Below are 18,645 nucleotides of genomic sequence, written 5' to 3'. Positions count from 1 at the left end.
CTTCCCTTACTGTGTACTTCCACCATGACTTGTAAAGTACTGTGTTGCTTCCAGAACCAAGGCCTTGACTTAATAAAGACCCTAATAATAATGAATTTATTGTATTTGTTGGTAGTGCCAAGCCCCGGAGGTATCACAGCGCTAAGTATAGGGTTAGGAGAACATTAAGTTACAGGTCCCATGGCAAAAGGTGGTTACAAGGTGTCAGAGGGTGAGAATCAGGTACAGTAGGTAAGGCAGCACATTACATATATTTCTCAAAGAGTAGGGTTTTCGCTTTCTTACGGAAGAGGGCGTAAGCAGGTTCATCTTGGATGTGCCGAGGCAGGGTGATTAATAATTAATATGAATAATAATAAATATTAATAATGATATTAATAATATACACTCAAAGCTGTGAATATGCATGGTCTAGTGATGTACGGACTGCCTGTAGATCTAGGAAAATAGCCAATCACCCTGTGGCACCCCCAATATAGCCTGTAGACATCTTTGGCCCTACAAATGTTAAAGGCCAGTATATACATTAAACATGATGCAGACGATCTTAGCTAACCCAGGACTGTACTATATAAGAATGCTATGCTTTGAGAAAAAACACTAAAGAAGGTATGGCGGGTTGAAATCTTCCATGAAAAACATTTGCAAATTATAGTGCAAACATTCACTCTTAGTCTGGGCAATCTCTTTAATGCGTAGGGATGAACTTGTTGCATGTTTAAGAGATTTACTGCTGTGTTTGGCCAAGAGTCTAAGTACATTTAAGAATGGCAATCTCTTACATATCAAAGCGCCTGAGATCAAAAAGAATTGGGGAGACCCAATGAGTAAGCAAAAAGTTATATTTATTCACAAAAAAATATATATTTTCTTCAACCACAGGAAGGGATCCAATCTTAATTAGAATATTCGTGTGTATGTCTGCTCATCTGTGAGCCCTTTGTCCTTGGTATTATCCTCTTTATATCCTCTTCTTAATATTGTCCTCTTTATATCCTCTTTAATCCTTTTGATACTATACTCTTTTTATCCCGAAATTTGAAATGCATGCTAATAAATTTGAATGCCACCATTGTTCAGAAGATAGCTCAGTCTGGTAAACACTCCTTACAGAGCTATGGATCATATGCTAGATCATAGTACCAAATTCCAGCAAGGCAGACTCAGCCTTTCCTATGTCGGAGGTTGATACACCTGCAGGCACATATACTTTTGTGATAGTAAAACCTGCTGCGCTACAAAACAGTGTACCTGCACCAGATAGCAGCAGCTATAAAAAGTAACAAAGCAACAAGGTGTCAGTATGATGTAGGTCTAGAGCTCGATTCCTCCAAAGGAGGGTTGTAAAAATGATCAGCCACCCCAATAAAGAGCATAAAGTGTTAGTCGGGAAAGGTGATTAGGTAGACTTTTTTATTGTTATAATTTAATTATTTTAACATTTTATTTTAGTATTCAGCAGCCAATAAGGCTTTTGAAAGTGATTTATACATTAATAACTCAACATAATAAATAAAATGAACTTATGAAAGACATGTGAACACAAACCGATCTAACACATAAGTAATTACAACATCTCCTCAGCAATGAGCCACAACTTAGTCAAATGATAAATAATCGATACGTCATTTCCCGCATAAAATCACACCCATACATATTCTACATCTTGAGCATGTGCGATGGAAAAACCTAACCGTCCATGTGCCCCCGATGCGTAGCTTATTTAAGCTTTCACAATACAAAATAAGGTGCTTGACTGTTCCCAGTGACCTAGTGCCACAAAGTCTACACAGTCTATAGTCCTTGCCTAGGCCCATCCTACTTTCATTAACCTCAAGTGTACTTGTCAGATTAAATTTTATCCGCATGTAGGAAGTAGGAATCCTATTATGTGAGTCATCTCCTCGATATCTAGGTACGATCGTTTGTGTGGTGAGTGGCAGGAGAACCACACCACTTAAAGATTTAGTAACAAGGTTAACTCTTGTCTGTTCAACATCCAAGGCATTACAGACAGTTTTAATGCTTCACTTGAATCTTGGATATGGACAAGCATGGGAATCTTGGGCAAGATGGGTTTACCATTGCACCATTTCAGTCCTTCAGCCATTAATTTCTTGAGACATGATTTTCAAAAGGTGGTTACTGGCAGGGAAGCAGCTGTTAATGGAAAGCACACTACCTGCACTCAGCATATCACACTCAGCATAGATATACTCAATCGGGGTAGTATATGGGCAGTTGATGAGAGCCTTTAAACACAGACCCTCAATCATCACAATGTTGGGCAGATGCTTCCTGCCCCATATTTCTGCTCTGTAAAGGAGAGTTGTAAGGGAGGCATGGTATCACAAGTATGAGACTGAACCAACAGGTACAATTTGTAAAATGTTTATTCAATCTTCGGGGTTTGGAAAATCTTCTACTTTGCCCTATAGCTAGGATGGGAGTAGTCTCGACCATCAAATAAAAAATAAAACAGTCCTAGTTGAGTCTGTCAAATCAAAAGGGCCTATACTAACAACACCTAATTCCTGCCCTATCTGTTATACAAAAAGTGTGTAAAGGAGAATATGTATGCAAAGGAAAATTAGTGTTCAAATATAAAGAATAAATGTGGCTGAGTCAGCTGACTCAGCAACTCTAACTTGGGGAGGAGAGCTCTCCTCCCCACGTTAGACAGCATGGGGTCAGGTGGTCCCTGTAGGCAGGATAACACACTCTTGCTCAGGTTCTTAACGCAGAGGCAGTTCAAAACATGGATTGAGGCGCACCTGGCCCTACACGTTAAGGTCTCTCTTTCCAGCTTTCAAAACACAGTTCAACAAAAAGTTCATGTCGGTCCCCCTGTGTCGGGCTCAGACCTTTCAAAGCAAATGTTCAAAACACTTGCTGGGTACCCTTCCCCAAGCTGAATTCACATCCTTTAGGGGTTACCTTTCCCTAAATCATTATACTTCCGTTCTGCCTCAGTCAAGCTCGGACCATTTCCTGATGTTGAAGACCTTTGAATGTGCGTGGCTTTTACTACAGACCTCCTCAGGACTACTTCGACTTGCCCTTCAGTTCACACTCTTGTGTTATTTGCCTCAGAGCTTCCTGGTCTGGGTAGTTCAATGGCATAAGCACCCAAGTTCAACGTTCACCTTTTTACTCTCCCGTTTCCGTGGGATTAATTTTGATCACTTCGCTTTTACAGTTCATTCTCTTTATCGCTACAAACATTTCACCTTTCACAGAGTCTTTCGAGTGGGCTATTTCTTTTTGCCAGACCACTTTGTTACTCAGTATCGCTGGCTTCACAACTATCATTACTTCAAAGTTCATTCAAAGGTCTGCCTTTCTTTGTGTCTCATCCACATGCGTGCAGCCTTCAATTGAGCAATATAATGTTGCACTTCAATCTTTCCTTAACACACATCAGTCTTTCATGTTGATTTCCAACTCACCGGCTGTGTGCGTTTCTTTCTTGTCTTTACAGTTTTTTAATTCACAAGTCAAGGGTAGTACGATAGGCTTGGTCTCGCCTCCCCAACTCTGCCGTTCATCTGGGAGGGTTACTGGCATCCTTGAAACACAAAGCAGCCTCCTTGTTTGGGATTTGGCCTTCTTCACATGTCTTTCACAGCCTTTTGGAGGCAAAGACCTCCTGCAGGGAACTCCTGGGGTTATCCACCCTTTGATCTCGTCCCTCAGTCCGTTGCTCTGCTCCAGTAGGTTCGCCTTTGCCCCGGAAGTTCTGCTCTTGCTCATGTTATATCTGGCTCAGAGTGTGTCTCTATGTTCTGCCTTTTATCCATGTGGGGAATGCTAATTGGTATCAGATGTATGCACCTAGAGTCAAGTGCCTGACTTTGCCTGACCCGATTAGCAGGTCATGTCCAATGAGATATGTAAGGGTTAGCCTTTTTAGTCCCAGTCGCCCTTTTCCTCAGCCCAGTTTTTCAGTAAAAAGGGGGGAGATTTGGGACATCACAGAATCCTATCAAATAGGATGGGATTGGTGTATGGGAAAGGGGGGAATACTGCATCTCACCATTGGTTGTCTCACCCCCACCACCCCAAAGACCCCTATCCAGGTGATCATCCCACACTAGTCGACCCCTAGGGTCCGGATCCAAAGGCAATGGCCATGGCCTGGCCACCTGAGAGAGAGATCCCCGGGGACTAGTAGGTGAGACACCCTTCGATTTCTCACAGAGTGGATCTGATTTTGGTGTTGTATACCTGTAGTCTGCAATTGATGGTATAACTACAGTGGTTGCCACTCAGCAACTTCTGCACCTTGATCTCGATACGCTCGATCTAGGGTTGGCATGTCAGTTTACTATCAATGTCAGCCCAAAGATATTTACAAGTCCCTACAATGTCCAGGCGTTAGACTCCAAGACCCATCAGTGGCAACATAATTTCCACATTATGGGAGAGGCTGTGCAATGCAACAGAACCAAATCATTGGAATAACTTAGAATTTGGACTTCATGCCTACCTAGTCTTGGCGGGACAATTTCCTTACCATGGAAAATTGTTGGAAGATCATACAGATAAAGATTGAATAGAGTAGGTGCAAGAATGCACCTTTGTTCTAGGCCAACGCATGTGGGTAGTGAATCAGTGACAGGGCCAGCGGAAGATATTCACACTTACGCACTAGTCCCAGTGACTAAGATTATCATATGGAGAAGACCCAGAGGTATACCCAATTAGTCAAATTCAAGAGTGGGGAACCAGAGTGTTGGGTCTCATTTCCTTTGCTAGAGAATAATGCAGTGGTCCTGGACACATCATCTTATCTCACTGTGTAGTACTCGACTGCCTCTAATGAGAAGGCTTGCCTTTTCACATACTGGTGCCATTGTTTAGCCCATTGCCTGATATTTCTTTTCTTGAGGCCATGTGAGTGAAGGGGTCATAAACAGAAGCGAGTTGATCAAATGCAACCCTCATATTTTCAGGTGTGTTTATTTAGCACATGAAACTGGTTGCTTTCTTATACAATTGTTAAGGTACTTTTACACATCACAAATAACATTCAACAAGTATGTGGGTTGGGTGTATTTAAAGCTTTCAAATGCAATAGAAAACCCCAGATTACATATTTTGCACTCACTGATATTCTGGTGCTTGTATACATACCTCGACGATGGAGAACATGAAGCTGGAATCATTCTACTTTTGCTTAAGATGCTTAGATAATGTTTTGTTTTAAAATATTATCAAGTCAGGTTGTGTGTGTTGTGTACTTTTGAAGTCACTTTTACAAAGCATAGTATCATTTTAGTTCATAAAAGTCAAATGTCGCAAATAACTGTACCTTGCTCTATCAACTGGGAAACAATATGTCAAGTTCAGAAATTACAGATTGGCACAAATGCCATCTGCACCTCAGAACCAACGTGTGTGATAATTCATTTAATCTTGTGGTGCAAGACCTGTCGAAATTGCCATTCTCTGAAAATCACAAGTTGTCAGGCTCTAAAAGGGATTTAGTTTCTCATGATATGCTCTTCATAAAAGCCTCACTCGTGGTTTAACTAGCCATATTGTTGCTTTGTGTATAATAATTGTGGCCTCAGTATATTTCACACCACAAAGGTATCTGTTTGCTAATTTCAATGCAGCTTGAAAGCCATAGCTCTCTTCTAATCTCAGTCTATATTAGCATACGTGCACTTTTCTTGCAGCTTCCAATTTATACCCGCTATCTCTTCTGTGCAATGGCATGTGCACCTTTCCCATTGTTTCCAGTCCGTCTGCATGCCTGATCACTTTCACATTCTGCTAATGAGTCCGCTGTCTATGCTGGTGTACGTGTACCTTTTTATACAGCTACTGATCTGTGTCCTGCATCTAAAACTACACCCTCCTCGTGGCTGTTATTTTTATATATGGCTATTAAGTTGCACAAAAGGGGAGGTCCCGGGGGGAACGCAAAGCGTTTCCACCAGGGTTATTTTGACGCTGCACATGCCAGCGAGGTGGCCTGTGCACAGAGCGCCCTCCCAGGGGTATTTAAGGGTCAGAGAAGGTTCGGAAAGCAGGCGACGGTTGGGGACTTAAGATTGAGTCCTGGTCGTCTGCTCCCGAGCCTTCCCTAATCTGTCCTGTTAGGGGTTTGTGAGGAGAATTGACGTGAGCTGTTAGTTAGCTTAGTCATTGGGTGGGTAGTTGGTCAGCGTAGTTAAAAAATAATAATAATAATTAGCGAGGTTACCGTAAATAAGGTACCTCTTTCTTACCTGTGAGGATTTCTCTTTTAGTCGGGTCTGGTGTGGCCGGTTGTTTTCAGTTTCTCGGGGGGGTTGTCCTCGTGGTGGGGGGCAGTGGTATTGTGGGTTCTCATCCATTGTCCAGCTTTTTTAGCGATTATGTTTGCGGTCAACACAAAAAAAAAAGAATTTCTTTGTTTCTGTTTCGGCCCCGCGGGTGTCCATCTCGCTTTAATTAGCGTTAAAGGCATGGTCTAGTAAAAAAATTTATTTAAAAAATAGATAAGCAACATAAAAAAAAAAAATACTAGCATTCTCTTTTTTAAAACTTCCTATGTAAAATTTTGAGCTATTCAAGCTCAAAATTCGCAAAAGCAAGCACATGGGCGCATCCATTTTGTGAAATGGATGCCCTCTTGTGCTGGCTTTTGCTTTTGCGGCACTAATGAAGGAAAAGCCAGCCAGCTGTAGTAAACAAAAGCTACCGCTGGGTGGCTTTCCCTTCATTAGTGCTGTACGCGGAGGAGGGGGACCGGAGACCAGAGCAGGAAAGCTGCAGCTGAATCTCAGTAAGTGCTATTTATTTTTTTAAAAAAATAAGCACTAGCTGCGTTTTTTTTTCTAAGTTTTCCGGGCTGGAGGAGCCCGGAAAACTTAGAAATAAAACCGCGTTGTATTTATGTTTGCGGTCGCTTTTGAAGCAACCGCAAACATAAATACAACGTTATTGTGTTGGAAAACGCTGCAGTTTTTCTTTCCAAGTTTCTCAGGCTGCTCCGGCTCGGAGGAGCCTGAGAAACTCGGAAAGAAAAACTGCAGCGTTTTCCAACACAACCGCGTTGTGTTTCTGCCTGCTGTGGCTATCACTTTGGGTCTCCGGTGCTCCCCTGGTGAAAGTGAAAGCCATGGCAGGCAGAAACACAACACGGTTGTGTTTACATGCCGCAGTGTTACTGCTTACAGCTGATTTCCCATTTGGGGCTCTCGGGCTCCCCACGGGGGGCCTGAAAGCCCCAAATGGGAAATGCTAAATGTGCGTTGTTTCTGCCCAAATCTGCTTTCCCATTTGGGGCTCTCGGGCTCCCCATGGGGAGCCCGAGAGCCCCAAATGGGAAAGCAGATTCAGGCAGCAACAACGCGGTTGTTTTCCGCAATGCCGCATTGTTTCTGCCTGAATCTGCTTTCCCATTTGGGGCTCTCGGGCTCCCCGGGAGCCCGAGTGCCCCAAATGGGAAAGCAGATTCAGGCAGAAACAACGCGGTTGTTTTCCGCAATGGCGCGTTGTTTCTGGATGAATCTGCTTTCCCATTTGGGGCTCTCGGGCTCCCCATAGGGAGCCCGAGAGCCCCAAATGGGAAAGCAGATTCAGGCAGAAACAACGCGGTTGTTTTCCGCAATGCCGCGTTGTTTCTGTCAATAAAGTCAATAAAGTTCTTTTCCCATTGGTTTTATGTGTCCTTTCGGGCATACATTCGCAAGCCCTTTCCTTTTCGTCTTCTTCGCGCTCTGCGCGGTAGTAGCTGCTGAAGAAAGGAGACAATGGGGTCCCTTACAGGGGACCACACCTCTTTTTCTGTGTGTGACCATTTCAGTGCTGTTTGTAGACAGCTTATATTGGGGCAGTAATTTTCTTCACGTTTTTTGCATTTTGTAGGAACAGTGTTTGTTTTTGGGCTAGTTTTTTGTTTTGGTTAATTCACGGGCCTTTTTAGGGTTCATTAGGGACAGGTTGTATTAAAAAAAACAGGATTTGTTTTGAAATATTCTTGGTACAACTTTGGTTTACTACATTAGTGATACTAAGGGGTCTATTCAAGGAACAAAAGTGCACCGAAAATCCCAGCGCAAGCAGGCGCAAGGTTACGCAAGCGTAAGAAATCAAGCGCATGCGCATGCGTGCAATACAAGGAAGGCGCTGCGCTAGTTTCCCGCTGGTCGTGCGCCAAATCCATGCATGTCTCACACGGGCACACACGTCATCAAACGGCGTGCGCTACGTGCACAGCAAAAGCGCACATAGAGCGGCGCACACAACAAAAGTGAGCGGAACAGTGGGCGTAACACCCGGAATGGGGAACAACGCGTGAAAAAGAAGGCGTAACTGGGGAAGTACTGCAGGGAACTACACGGAACGCCCACACGCACGCGAACAACCCATATTCATGGATTCGAATACGGGAAACCCGCGCACTGCAAAAGACGCACACAGACGTCAACGCGTCTGCCACACGAAGGCAGGTGGAAGCGTCCCCGTGCACAGTATAAATGTGCGCGCAAACAACAAACACGTATATACAGCTACGATGAATGCCCCATTTGTCGCAGCACTGATCGTGGGACACCACAGGAGGAGGAGAATAGCCAGGGCACGCATTTTCTCACCACGGACAAGCCTTTTTGGGATGCCTGACGACCAGGTCTACGGCAGGTATAGGCTTCCACCCCATATCATCCTAGACCTGGTCAGGGAGTGGGAAGATGACCTTACATCCCCACCCTTTGCTCCCAAGCATTGAGCCCCTTGGAGAAGGTGCTCAATGCCCTGCATTTCTTGGCCACTGGGTCATTTCAGCGGACCACTGCCATAGTGGGGGGGTCTCACACGCCACGCAGTCACGCTGCCTACACCAGGTCTTGGCAATCATGACAGCGCGCCCCTCAGTCCGCAGGCACATATACATGCCCAGAACACCCGCAGAAAGGCAGGCCGTTGTCCTGGATTTTTACAGGGTGGCACACTTCCCCAAAGTGTTCGGTGCCATAGATTGCACCCATGTGGCCCTACGTCCACATAGGGCCACTGAGCACATCTACTGAAACCGCAAGCACTGACATTCCATCAACGTACAGGTGGTATGCGATGCAAAGGGAATCATCACCTCTGTCTATGCAAACTACCCTGGCTCCACCCATGACAGTTTCATATACAGAATGTCCGCCCTGAGCCAGGCCCTGGAAGCTGGGCAGCATGGTGACACATGGCTCCTAGGTGAGTACAAATGCCTGTGCACATGCATGCAAGTCACACACAGACAAATACCCAAACCCTAATAATCTCAACTATTATCACCTCCCCAGGGGACAGTGCTTACCCTCTGAGCAACCACATGATGACGCCAATCCGCAACCCCACCACCGGTAAGAATCAACGTGGCCCATATTGCAACCAGCGCCATAGTGGAGCGCACATTCGGAGTGCTCAAGTCACGCTTCCGCTCCCTTGACCGCTCTGGCAGGCAGCTACTCTATGCACCCCCAGTAGTGTGCAGGATCATTGTGGCAGCATGTGTCCTGCACAATGTTGCAACACGGCAGGGCGTACCGGTGGACATGGTGGTGCCCCCACATCTCCAACCACAGGCACAGGCGCTGCCCTTGGGAGGGGATAGGGCACATGGCGAGGAAGCCCGTACCCAGCTTGTGGCCACATTTTTCACCTAAACTCCCACTCCTGCAGAGTGCACACAGGCCTGGCACATACCAGGTGACAATCAATGATGACAAAGAGACAGTCAACTGTCACAACCTTACCACCCTGAGATTGCCATGGAAGTGCCACATTGTGTGCATCCCTAGCTACTTAAACACAAGCTATCCTGTGTGACCAAAAGGCACACATATGATATATGATATGATATGATATGGCATTTGTAACGCGCCTATACACAAGTGTTGCAAGGCGCGACGAGGCAGGGAGGGGGGAACAAGGGAAGACAGACGACGATCCTACTAGGCCAGGTGTCATTTAGATCGCGCAAGTGCAGGGGTAGGTAGAAGGGAAAAGTGCAAGGGGAAGGAGAGGGGGGTGCAGTACAAGGTAAGTAGAATAAAAAATAAATAAATAGGCCAGCTGGTGGCAAGTGCAAAGGTAAGTGCAGACAAGTGCTGGGAAGCGGGGGTTGTAGGGATACAGAGGCAGTCCCGCAGTGCAGGGGTTGCCAGGGAGGCAGTGCAATTGGAGAGTGGCTGGGCCAGGGACCGAGGTTGGTGAGAGTACCCAATTGCAGATTCAGTGCAGTTTACGTGAAGAAATTAGCAAGGGAGAGGGAGAGAGAAAGCAGAAGCAAAGAGGAAGGTGTTGAGGTGCTTCCTGAACTGGAGATGGTTCTCCTCAAGTTTCAGGGAGGCAGGAAGGCTATTCCAGAGGGAGGCCCCTGCCGCGGAGAGACATCTACCCCCAGCTCATTGCTTCAAGAAGCAGCTGACCCTGACATGCAAGGTGTGAATCACACACACCTGCAAAACAGGCCATGACCATCACTGTTATGTCACTCAAACCCTCCCAAACCACAACATGACATGGCAAGCAATAGCCATACACCAACACAGTACTAATAAGGTACACATTGCCTTGTGAAAAATGTAAATTGGCATCAGACAATGATGCCTGACATGGAATCAGAGGAAATGACTGACCAACAACCTCCCACTCAAAATAAGTCATTCCCAAATGCATCACAAAATTAGTAGCCTCAACATAACAAAGAATGCCTGTCTACATGCACATTGTGCATTGCAAAATCAATACTGCAGCTTCTGTGTGCTGTGTCCAACTCCTGCAACACACTGCTCAGCGCATAGCACAGTGAACAGCCATTGTGTGTGATGCACACCCTGAGCATCACATCTAAGCGACAAACCACATCAAAAAGCAAAATAGGCATGTACAGGATCCATAATTGGTCACAGAACATGTGCTGCAGGGACACAGTGGGCAGCAGAAGGCAAACAGAGTGTACATGTGGATATCGAAGGGTGGTTGTAGATGTAGTGCATCATAGTGCGAGTGTGTGGGTCAGCAAGGACATGCACTCAACATATGCATGTGCAATCAATTGACCATCAGTGTCCTCTACACATCACATGTGAACATTCACCATGTGTACACCCCAGCATGTCAAACCACAACTATCCCCTCACACCTGAAAGGTAAACACAACACATGAACATGCATTGATCAGCAGAACACATCATGTACATAGGATACCACAATTACAATGTCAGGGATCCCATCACACTGCAGGGCAAGGCAACTATCAACAACAAAACACCCCCCCTCCCTCACAAATGACCATGACCCACTGAACAACTGCACCTGGGTCATGGAGCCTTCAACCCTCAATTTCACCTGGCCACAGGATCACCCTTCCCCTTCGTCACCATCTCCCACCTTGTGTGTTAAAAGTTGCCTGCGCCCACAGAGTCCACCTTCATTTGCAAAGACACAAAATCCATGGCAGAAAAACAAACCAGAACAGCCTCCAGTAGATGACTTGAAGTAGCAGTACCTCACAAAGTCCAAGTACTACCACAATGATGTAACAACCAAGGTAGCACAGTAAAACAATGTCACAACAGGATGTGAACCATGTGTGTTACATAACATAGAATGATGCACCACGAACGGATGTGTACTGTCATAGCTCCCGTGCACAGGCGCAGGAGTGGCACGAACCAACCACCCCCACCGTGGCCTGGGTGCCTGCAAGGTCAAACTCACACAGGCCTCTGAGACCCTGTTGGGGAAGGAAGGTGAGGGATATGCAGTTGGGACAGCCATTGGCATACTGGATAACTGGAATGAGGGGCAGGAGAGGGGAGTAGGAATGACACGTGAACGTAGGGAATGCACTAAAATGGAGTACTTGCATTAACACATACACAATCATAACAAACTTGTACATCATTGTCAGGGCCTTCCGGAGTCTAGGCGCAGGATTTGCACGAACCAACCCCCCCCCCTCCCTCTAGGGTTCTGGCGCCTGCAAGCTTGGGGCTTACACAGGCATCCGCAACCCCAGCGGGGAAAGAGGGTTAGGGAACGTTGGTTGGATAGGTACGGGAAGCAGGAACACCGGGTAGAGGGTACAGGGTTTAGAATTGGATAGGACTCGGGGTGATTATGGAAAATAAAAAACATACCAAATTGAATTACACATTCATCCATGCATCAGTGCACCCCCCAGCAAGCCTATGTAGAGCAGTTTGAAAGAAAAACAACTAGACACTCATCTCTGGTTTTGAGTGCTGGCCTCCTGCCTGCGCACTCTCAGGTCCGGTTACAGGAGCACTTCAATGCTGCAAAGAGAGCCACAGTTAATAATCTGTGCGTGCCCATAACACACAAACACACCACCAAATATGCCCAATAGCAACAAACTACTCTGCAAACAGACAATCTGGTGTGGATGCTTCGTACGAATACGTAACATTCCCCCTGTGATGGGTCATACACAGTCAATGCAGTAAGTCAGGCGCTGGTGGGTGCGTGGCAAATGGAACACCAATGTGTCGCGATTCACACAACATGCAATGTTCCCTGGGTAAGCAGACAGACACATATAGCAAGGCATGACTTCAGAACAAGAAAAAGTCAGGTCCCACCATGAACGTAAAAAAATAGGCAGTGCATGTTACAAAATGTACATGGAAATGAAATGCACTGCACCCGAGTCTGTCCCTTGCTGTATGTCCCTGTGAGCTGCTCCTTTCCATGTCTCGGAAGGCTACGTGGGTGATACAAGTGCCTCAATGGCCCATGGTGGAGCAGAGGGTATGTGCCACAGCCCCTGCAGGTGCCCCAGACAACCTTTCAATCAACTAGCCATCAGTCCACCAACACATCTGAGCAATATTCGTCCAAGCTCACGTCAGTGCTGCTACTAAGCCTGCATGTGCAACTGGCCTTGTGGAAGCTTTGCTGTGTGGGCCCCCCTGTGCTGCCCACCTTGCCTGGAGTTCCTTGAAACACATCAGCAGTTCTAGGATGTATGTCTGCAATCCCTGTCCCTCTGCTTGCGCACACATGTGCATGTGGGCACCAACAAACATGTCCAGAATCCAGTCCAATGGGCCATGTCTGCTGTCAAAGGTGGTCTGGAGGCTCATCCCCCTGCAGAAAGGGCATGAAACACATGATTAATGCTTAAGAGTCATATGTGTGTGTCTCTTCAGGCATCTCATTACTGGACCATGTCAGAGACGTACATCAGAAATCACACCATCAGTCTGTCTTTCACATCCAAAGTGTGGAACACACTATCTACAGCATGAATTGCAACAAGCACGTGTACATTAAAGATAAGAAACATACTACACAATGCATAGCAATGAATGTACACATTAATCATGAAACACCCCATCTAGCAAAAGAAGAACAGTGGTCAATAACACCGCAATCATCCCCACTAGGGGTGTTAACACAAGTTACACAGCACCAGACATGCCACAGATATGACAGTCCAAAGCCCTTGTGTAATAGGCTGTTACACCGAACTATCCTTGCGAGCCCATGGATAAGGGAAGCAGGAGTGGCATATGTGAGTCAAGGACCCCAAGCAGCAAACACATACACAAGACAAGCCTGAAGGGCCCAGCTGGAACAGACAGTGGATTCTTTCAAAAGCCACAAAGCACTGCACTGTCACATGAAAGCACAATAGACAAGCAATTTTAAACTATATTAACTAATTACACTAACTATGAAAAACCTACATTACCTAATTAAACTAACCATCAAACAGAAACTTAACTAACTAAACTAAAAGAAAAATCAAAAATGGCCACATACGACCCGGGGGGGAGGCACCCAGGAGGGGGGAGCTACAGGGTGCTGCTCAACACCCACATGCGATGATGCTGAGCCAAAAAAAAACCTCCATGGGCTCAACGCCTGCACAGCCCGACCTATGTGGGAGATAGATGGTCGTCCGAGTCTGGCTCATCCTGGAAAGGAGGACGTGGCACAGTAGCCTGGCCACGCCTAGCCACAGCTTGCCCCTCGACGGCAGCAAGTCTGCCGGAGGGATGAGCCTGGTTCTGTGTGGCGATGTGACGTAGGTCTGCATGCAGAACCTCACGTGATACACGTGCTTCCTCTTGCAAGGTAGCACGTGTAACACGGAGTTCCTCCTGCAAGGCCTGGCTGGACAACCGCTGCACCTCCCGGCAAGCCTGTAGCTCAGCCGAGATGGTACGCTCAAGCTGTGCAAACCTCTCCTCTGCCCGCTGCCTCTAGGACATCAGAAGGACATCCAAAGTGGATTTGAGGGAAGCATACTCCTCCCTCAGGGCATCCATGTGCACCTCTGCGTGAGCAGCAATTGCTTGACACAGAGACGACATTTCAGCCTGGCGTGCCCTGTCTGAGGCCGCCATGCCCAGCCTGAGCGAGCTGGCCGTGGACCGTGCCGCCTGCTGCTGGAGAAGCACCTGCCTAGCAGGGGGGAGCACAGATCGGGCCACACGCTCCATGCTCTCAGCGATGTTCTCCATTGCTGCCCCCTGCCGTTCTGAATTGGCAGTAATGTCTTGCTCCCACTCAGTATACTGCGGTTGCGCACGACGACTGCGTTGCTGGGCTTGACCCCTGCGGGACCCAAGGACCGGGTGTTCTCGCTGTGTTGGCACCGCCCACGGCTGCACGACTACATGCCCCCGTCGACGTGATGTCCCAGGCACATCAGTGACTGGTGTGGAGGGTGACCCTGCGTCCCGATCCACCACGGGAGGAGGTACCAAGACTGTCTGACCCCTCAGTGCAGGTGTTGCGGACAGAGGAGTGTCCACATCAGAATCACTCACCCCTGACACATGGACTTGATGCTCATCCACCTCGACATGGACGTCAGAGTCGTCATCAGGGCTGGATTCATAGGCAGCCAGAGACAAGATGGACTGTAGCACTACCACCCCACGACCCCCACTTGTGCCGGGTTGATGTAGTGGTAACAACCCTGTGTCTGGCATGACAACACCATCCTCCGGCTCCATTGCGTGATCATCTGAAAAATATATAGAAAAAAGGTCACTACACATATCAGAAGCACACAACACACACACACACACTGACAACGAACACATCAAGCAGACATGTGACACACAAAATAGAACCTGGCATGCATGCTGGGTCAACTTTGAATTGCTTCTGTGATCAGACCTGTTGAAAGGTGGCAGTTTGCATAGAAGTTGGTCTATGCAGTGCAGCAAATGTGTATGTCTCTCACTACCTACATGTACACGGACTCCATGGTGTGTGTCAGGAAATGTGAAGGCAGTGCAAGGTCAAATTCAGGCATCACGTGCAATGTGCATTCAATGGGTAGCATATCTACAATCAAAGCACCCCTCCACCCAAGTGCAAAAGCAGGGATGCCTAGCATGGTATCAAAAGCCTGACCATAGACCTGTGTATTGACAGGCAGTGTTGACTGGCATCAACAGCTTAATGTGATTCAAGTGACAACACTGCAAATGATGATGGGACAGTAAGCAGGACACATGATGAAAACTCTGGAGGTCGCCCACGTGTGAAGAAGACACTACAACAGTCAGACAGAGTCATTGGCCATTAAACAGGCTGAGGCCTGTGACCCACACAGATTGTCAGACCCTAAACATGTGTGCAACGCAGTACTGAGCCACAGTTGACATGGGAAGGCTGATGAGATGCCATGCAATGTATGTCACTCAGGACTTGTATTACAGTGATCATCCAGTCAAGAACACATAGGGGCATGCGTGCAATGCACATGGAGCATGAATGGGCACTCATGTCCCTGCGGGGCATCTGACCTATGCACAGTACAAGTGAGATACCCTGTATCAAGTACTAAGGCTGTACCTTACAGCATATGTGTGGCAGATTGTCCGCTGGAAGTTAGCATGTACACAGGACGCATGAACAGTACCCAATGGCAAGATTGAAGCAGACCAGTGCAAAGGTGGAACTGGGGTGCAGAGTGGCAGAGGAGGGGCAAGGGAGCATGCCTACATGGAGTACCCGCATGCAGGCAGAGGACACATGCACGTTAGTCATGCTATGACATTGTGCCTGGGCTGAGAGGAAGGTCACCCCACGCCACATGCAGAAGGGCCAATGAGCTGTAACATGGCCTGGAGGGGTATACTGGTAACCAGCATGTGAGTAGGGTGCAATAGTGGTGATGCGTACAGTCCCCGTCTGCTCCACATGTCCACCATCCAGCAGAGCAGACATGCATCACGGAAGCATTGCATTACTTGCACATCAGAACCATGTACACGTCACATGTATTGGCAATCTAGCACAACACACCACACAAGTAAAACATACACGTCCTCAGCAAACACGCATTAACACTCACTGGACTGGGCATCAAAGTCCAGCATCTCTCCCACTACTTAGACCGATTCAGGTGGTATGAACTCTGCAACGAGTGACTCATGCGGAGTGAGCTCTTCCTCCTCTGGTGCAGGTCCACCGCCAGTCAACAGAGTCAAGTTGTAATTTGAGGCACCCTTAGCCTTAGCGCTGCATTTGAGGTCATTCCAACGCTTTTTGCACTCTTGCACCGTGCGCACCTCATGGCCGAATGAACTGACATGTTCCGCAACTTGCTTCCAGTAGGTGTCACGGTGGGCAGCCGTAGTCTGACTATTGGCACCCACTAGCATGTCACGGCTGTGGTCCCGCACGTAGTCTACGAGGAAGTCCAGTTCCTGCTTGCAGAAAGGCTTCTTCCTCGATGTGCAGGAGGTTGTGGCTGTGTGTGGGGTCCCAGCCTGTGCTGCAGGTGCAACCTTCCTCCTCTTGGACTGTGGCGCAGACCCTGGCTGGCTAATGCTGCCCTGATCAGTATGGCCAGCGGGTTCGGTGGATTGAGCCAAGGGAGTGGCAGTTGGAGGGATGACCAAAGGCCTGACTTGTGTCAGTGGCAGCTGGGTGCCCTCTAATGGACCTTGCACAGCAACATTCGCTGTGGCAGGGACATTGACCGCAACAGTCCTGGTTGGCAGACTCACAATCGGGGTGTTGTTGGGTGCATCTGCCCCTGCACTTGCCAACATCCGGCTGTTCGGGGCAGCAGATGACATAACTGCCCCAGGGACACGTGCCTTGGTCAGAGCAGCCCTGCATGCCCCTACGGTTTCCCTCCTGGCCTGTTGGAAATCTTCCAAGGGCTCCTCTAGTGCCAATGCAGCCTGCGCTGGCAGACCCTGAGCCTGGGGGGGCGGTGTCCACAGCTGCACCTGCAGCTACCACTACCCTTGGGCCCATGGCAGTCGATGGAATGGACTGCCAGGTCACACGGGCGCCAGTGCCAGATGCAGAAGCTGCATCTCCCGGAACCACAGGGGGTGGTGGCATGACTGCGCCGACACATGGCACAACATTGTGCTCAAGTGGCGCACCCCTGCCTCTTCCCCCTCTGTGGCCACCTTGGACACCCTGGAGTCCCCCTACTCCCTGGTCACCATGGCCACATTCCCGACCACGCCCGCCACGAGGAGTACGCCCAGCTGAGGTGCACCTCACCTTTGCTGGCCTCCCAACCATGGCACAGATGGAGTAGTGCCAATGAGAGGTGTACAGCACAATTGACCTGGGCAATTGGGGTGAAGCGGGTGGGAATCAAGATGTTAATAGCCCCCCTGCACCTGCAAGGCTGTATGTGACCCCGGTTATGTAGTGACGGGTCACGCAATGCTCAGGCACCCCAAAACTGCAGTAAAACCGTGCACGCAATCCTGCAGCCTACGTGCGTGGAATCAACCTCCCGCAGTACGCTGTGGCACCCAGTAACACGAATAACGAGTATGCGTGATACACGCGGGCTACTATGACCACGAAAATGTGTGCGATACACAGGGGCACCCGCAGTGGGAAAAATAGCGTGTGTGACTCACCGTCTGACTAGCGCGATGCAGAAAAACACGCGTAGCCAATACCCCCGCCAAAAGAAGAGATACGTCCTTGATAGCTGTGAAGTTGTGATGGCGCGCAAAACAACAGGAATCAGCAACACACGTCGGCCTCCATGAAAGGCACGTACAGCGAACTGCTGCACCCGCTCACCTTTAACCCGTGCTGAGGGAAACACCCGCGCGTTTCACGTCACTTACGCACATGGGCCCTTTCCTCAGATTACACACATTCACACGTGGATGTGCAGTTTTTTCACGCGCTGAACCACTATGCTAACGTCATGAGGGAAACGCCCGTGCACGCCCGCACGCGTCACGTCACAGAGGCGCTTACGCTTGAAGGGCCTTTGGTCCAATGAAAGCGCGTACAAGTGCTGACGCGCTTAAGCGCTAGGGGCCTTTCCTCAAATCACATGCTGACGTCCCAGGCCCGTCCGCAGGTAGGGCAGAGTGCCATATCACCTGCCTCTCCACTACCTGCGGACGAGGGTTCCCGCGACCGTATGGGATCCATCCTGGTGGGTGTCACGTTGCGCACGCATGTCATTCGTGATGAAGTGCGTTCTTCCTAGGCGGAGAACGCACGCCATCACAAAGAGCAGCGTCGTGATGTGGCACTGCTGGGAGGGGCCCTGGTCGGAGGGTTCCTACATGTGACGAGCACTCTGGCGGACCTCTCCTCCTCTGTGGGGGCTATGCGCCGGTCGTTCTCCACATCGTCTTCCGGCCCAGATTCCACCAGGGCCCCCAG

The sequence above is a fragment of the Ambystoma mexicanum genome, chromosome 1q (assembly GCF_040938575.1).
Source record: "Ambystoma mexicanum isolate Mex_15411 chromosome 1q, UKY_AmexF1_1, whole genome shotgun sequence".
In the NCBI taxonomy this organism is placed as follows: Eukaryota; Metazoa; Chordata; class Amphibia; order Caudata; family Ambystomatidae; genus Ambystoma; species Ambystoma mexicanum.
The sequence above is the reverse complement of the archived record's forward strand: the minus strand, read 5'-3'. Positions refer to the sequence as shown.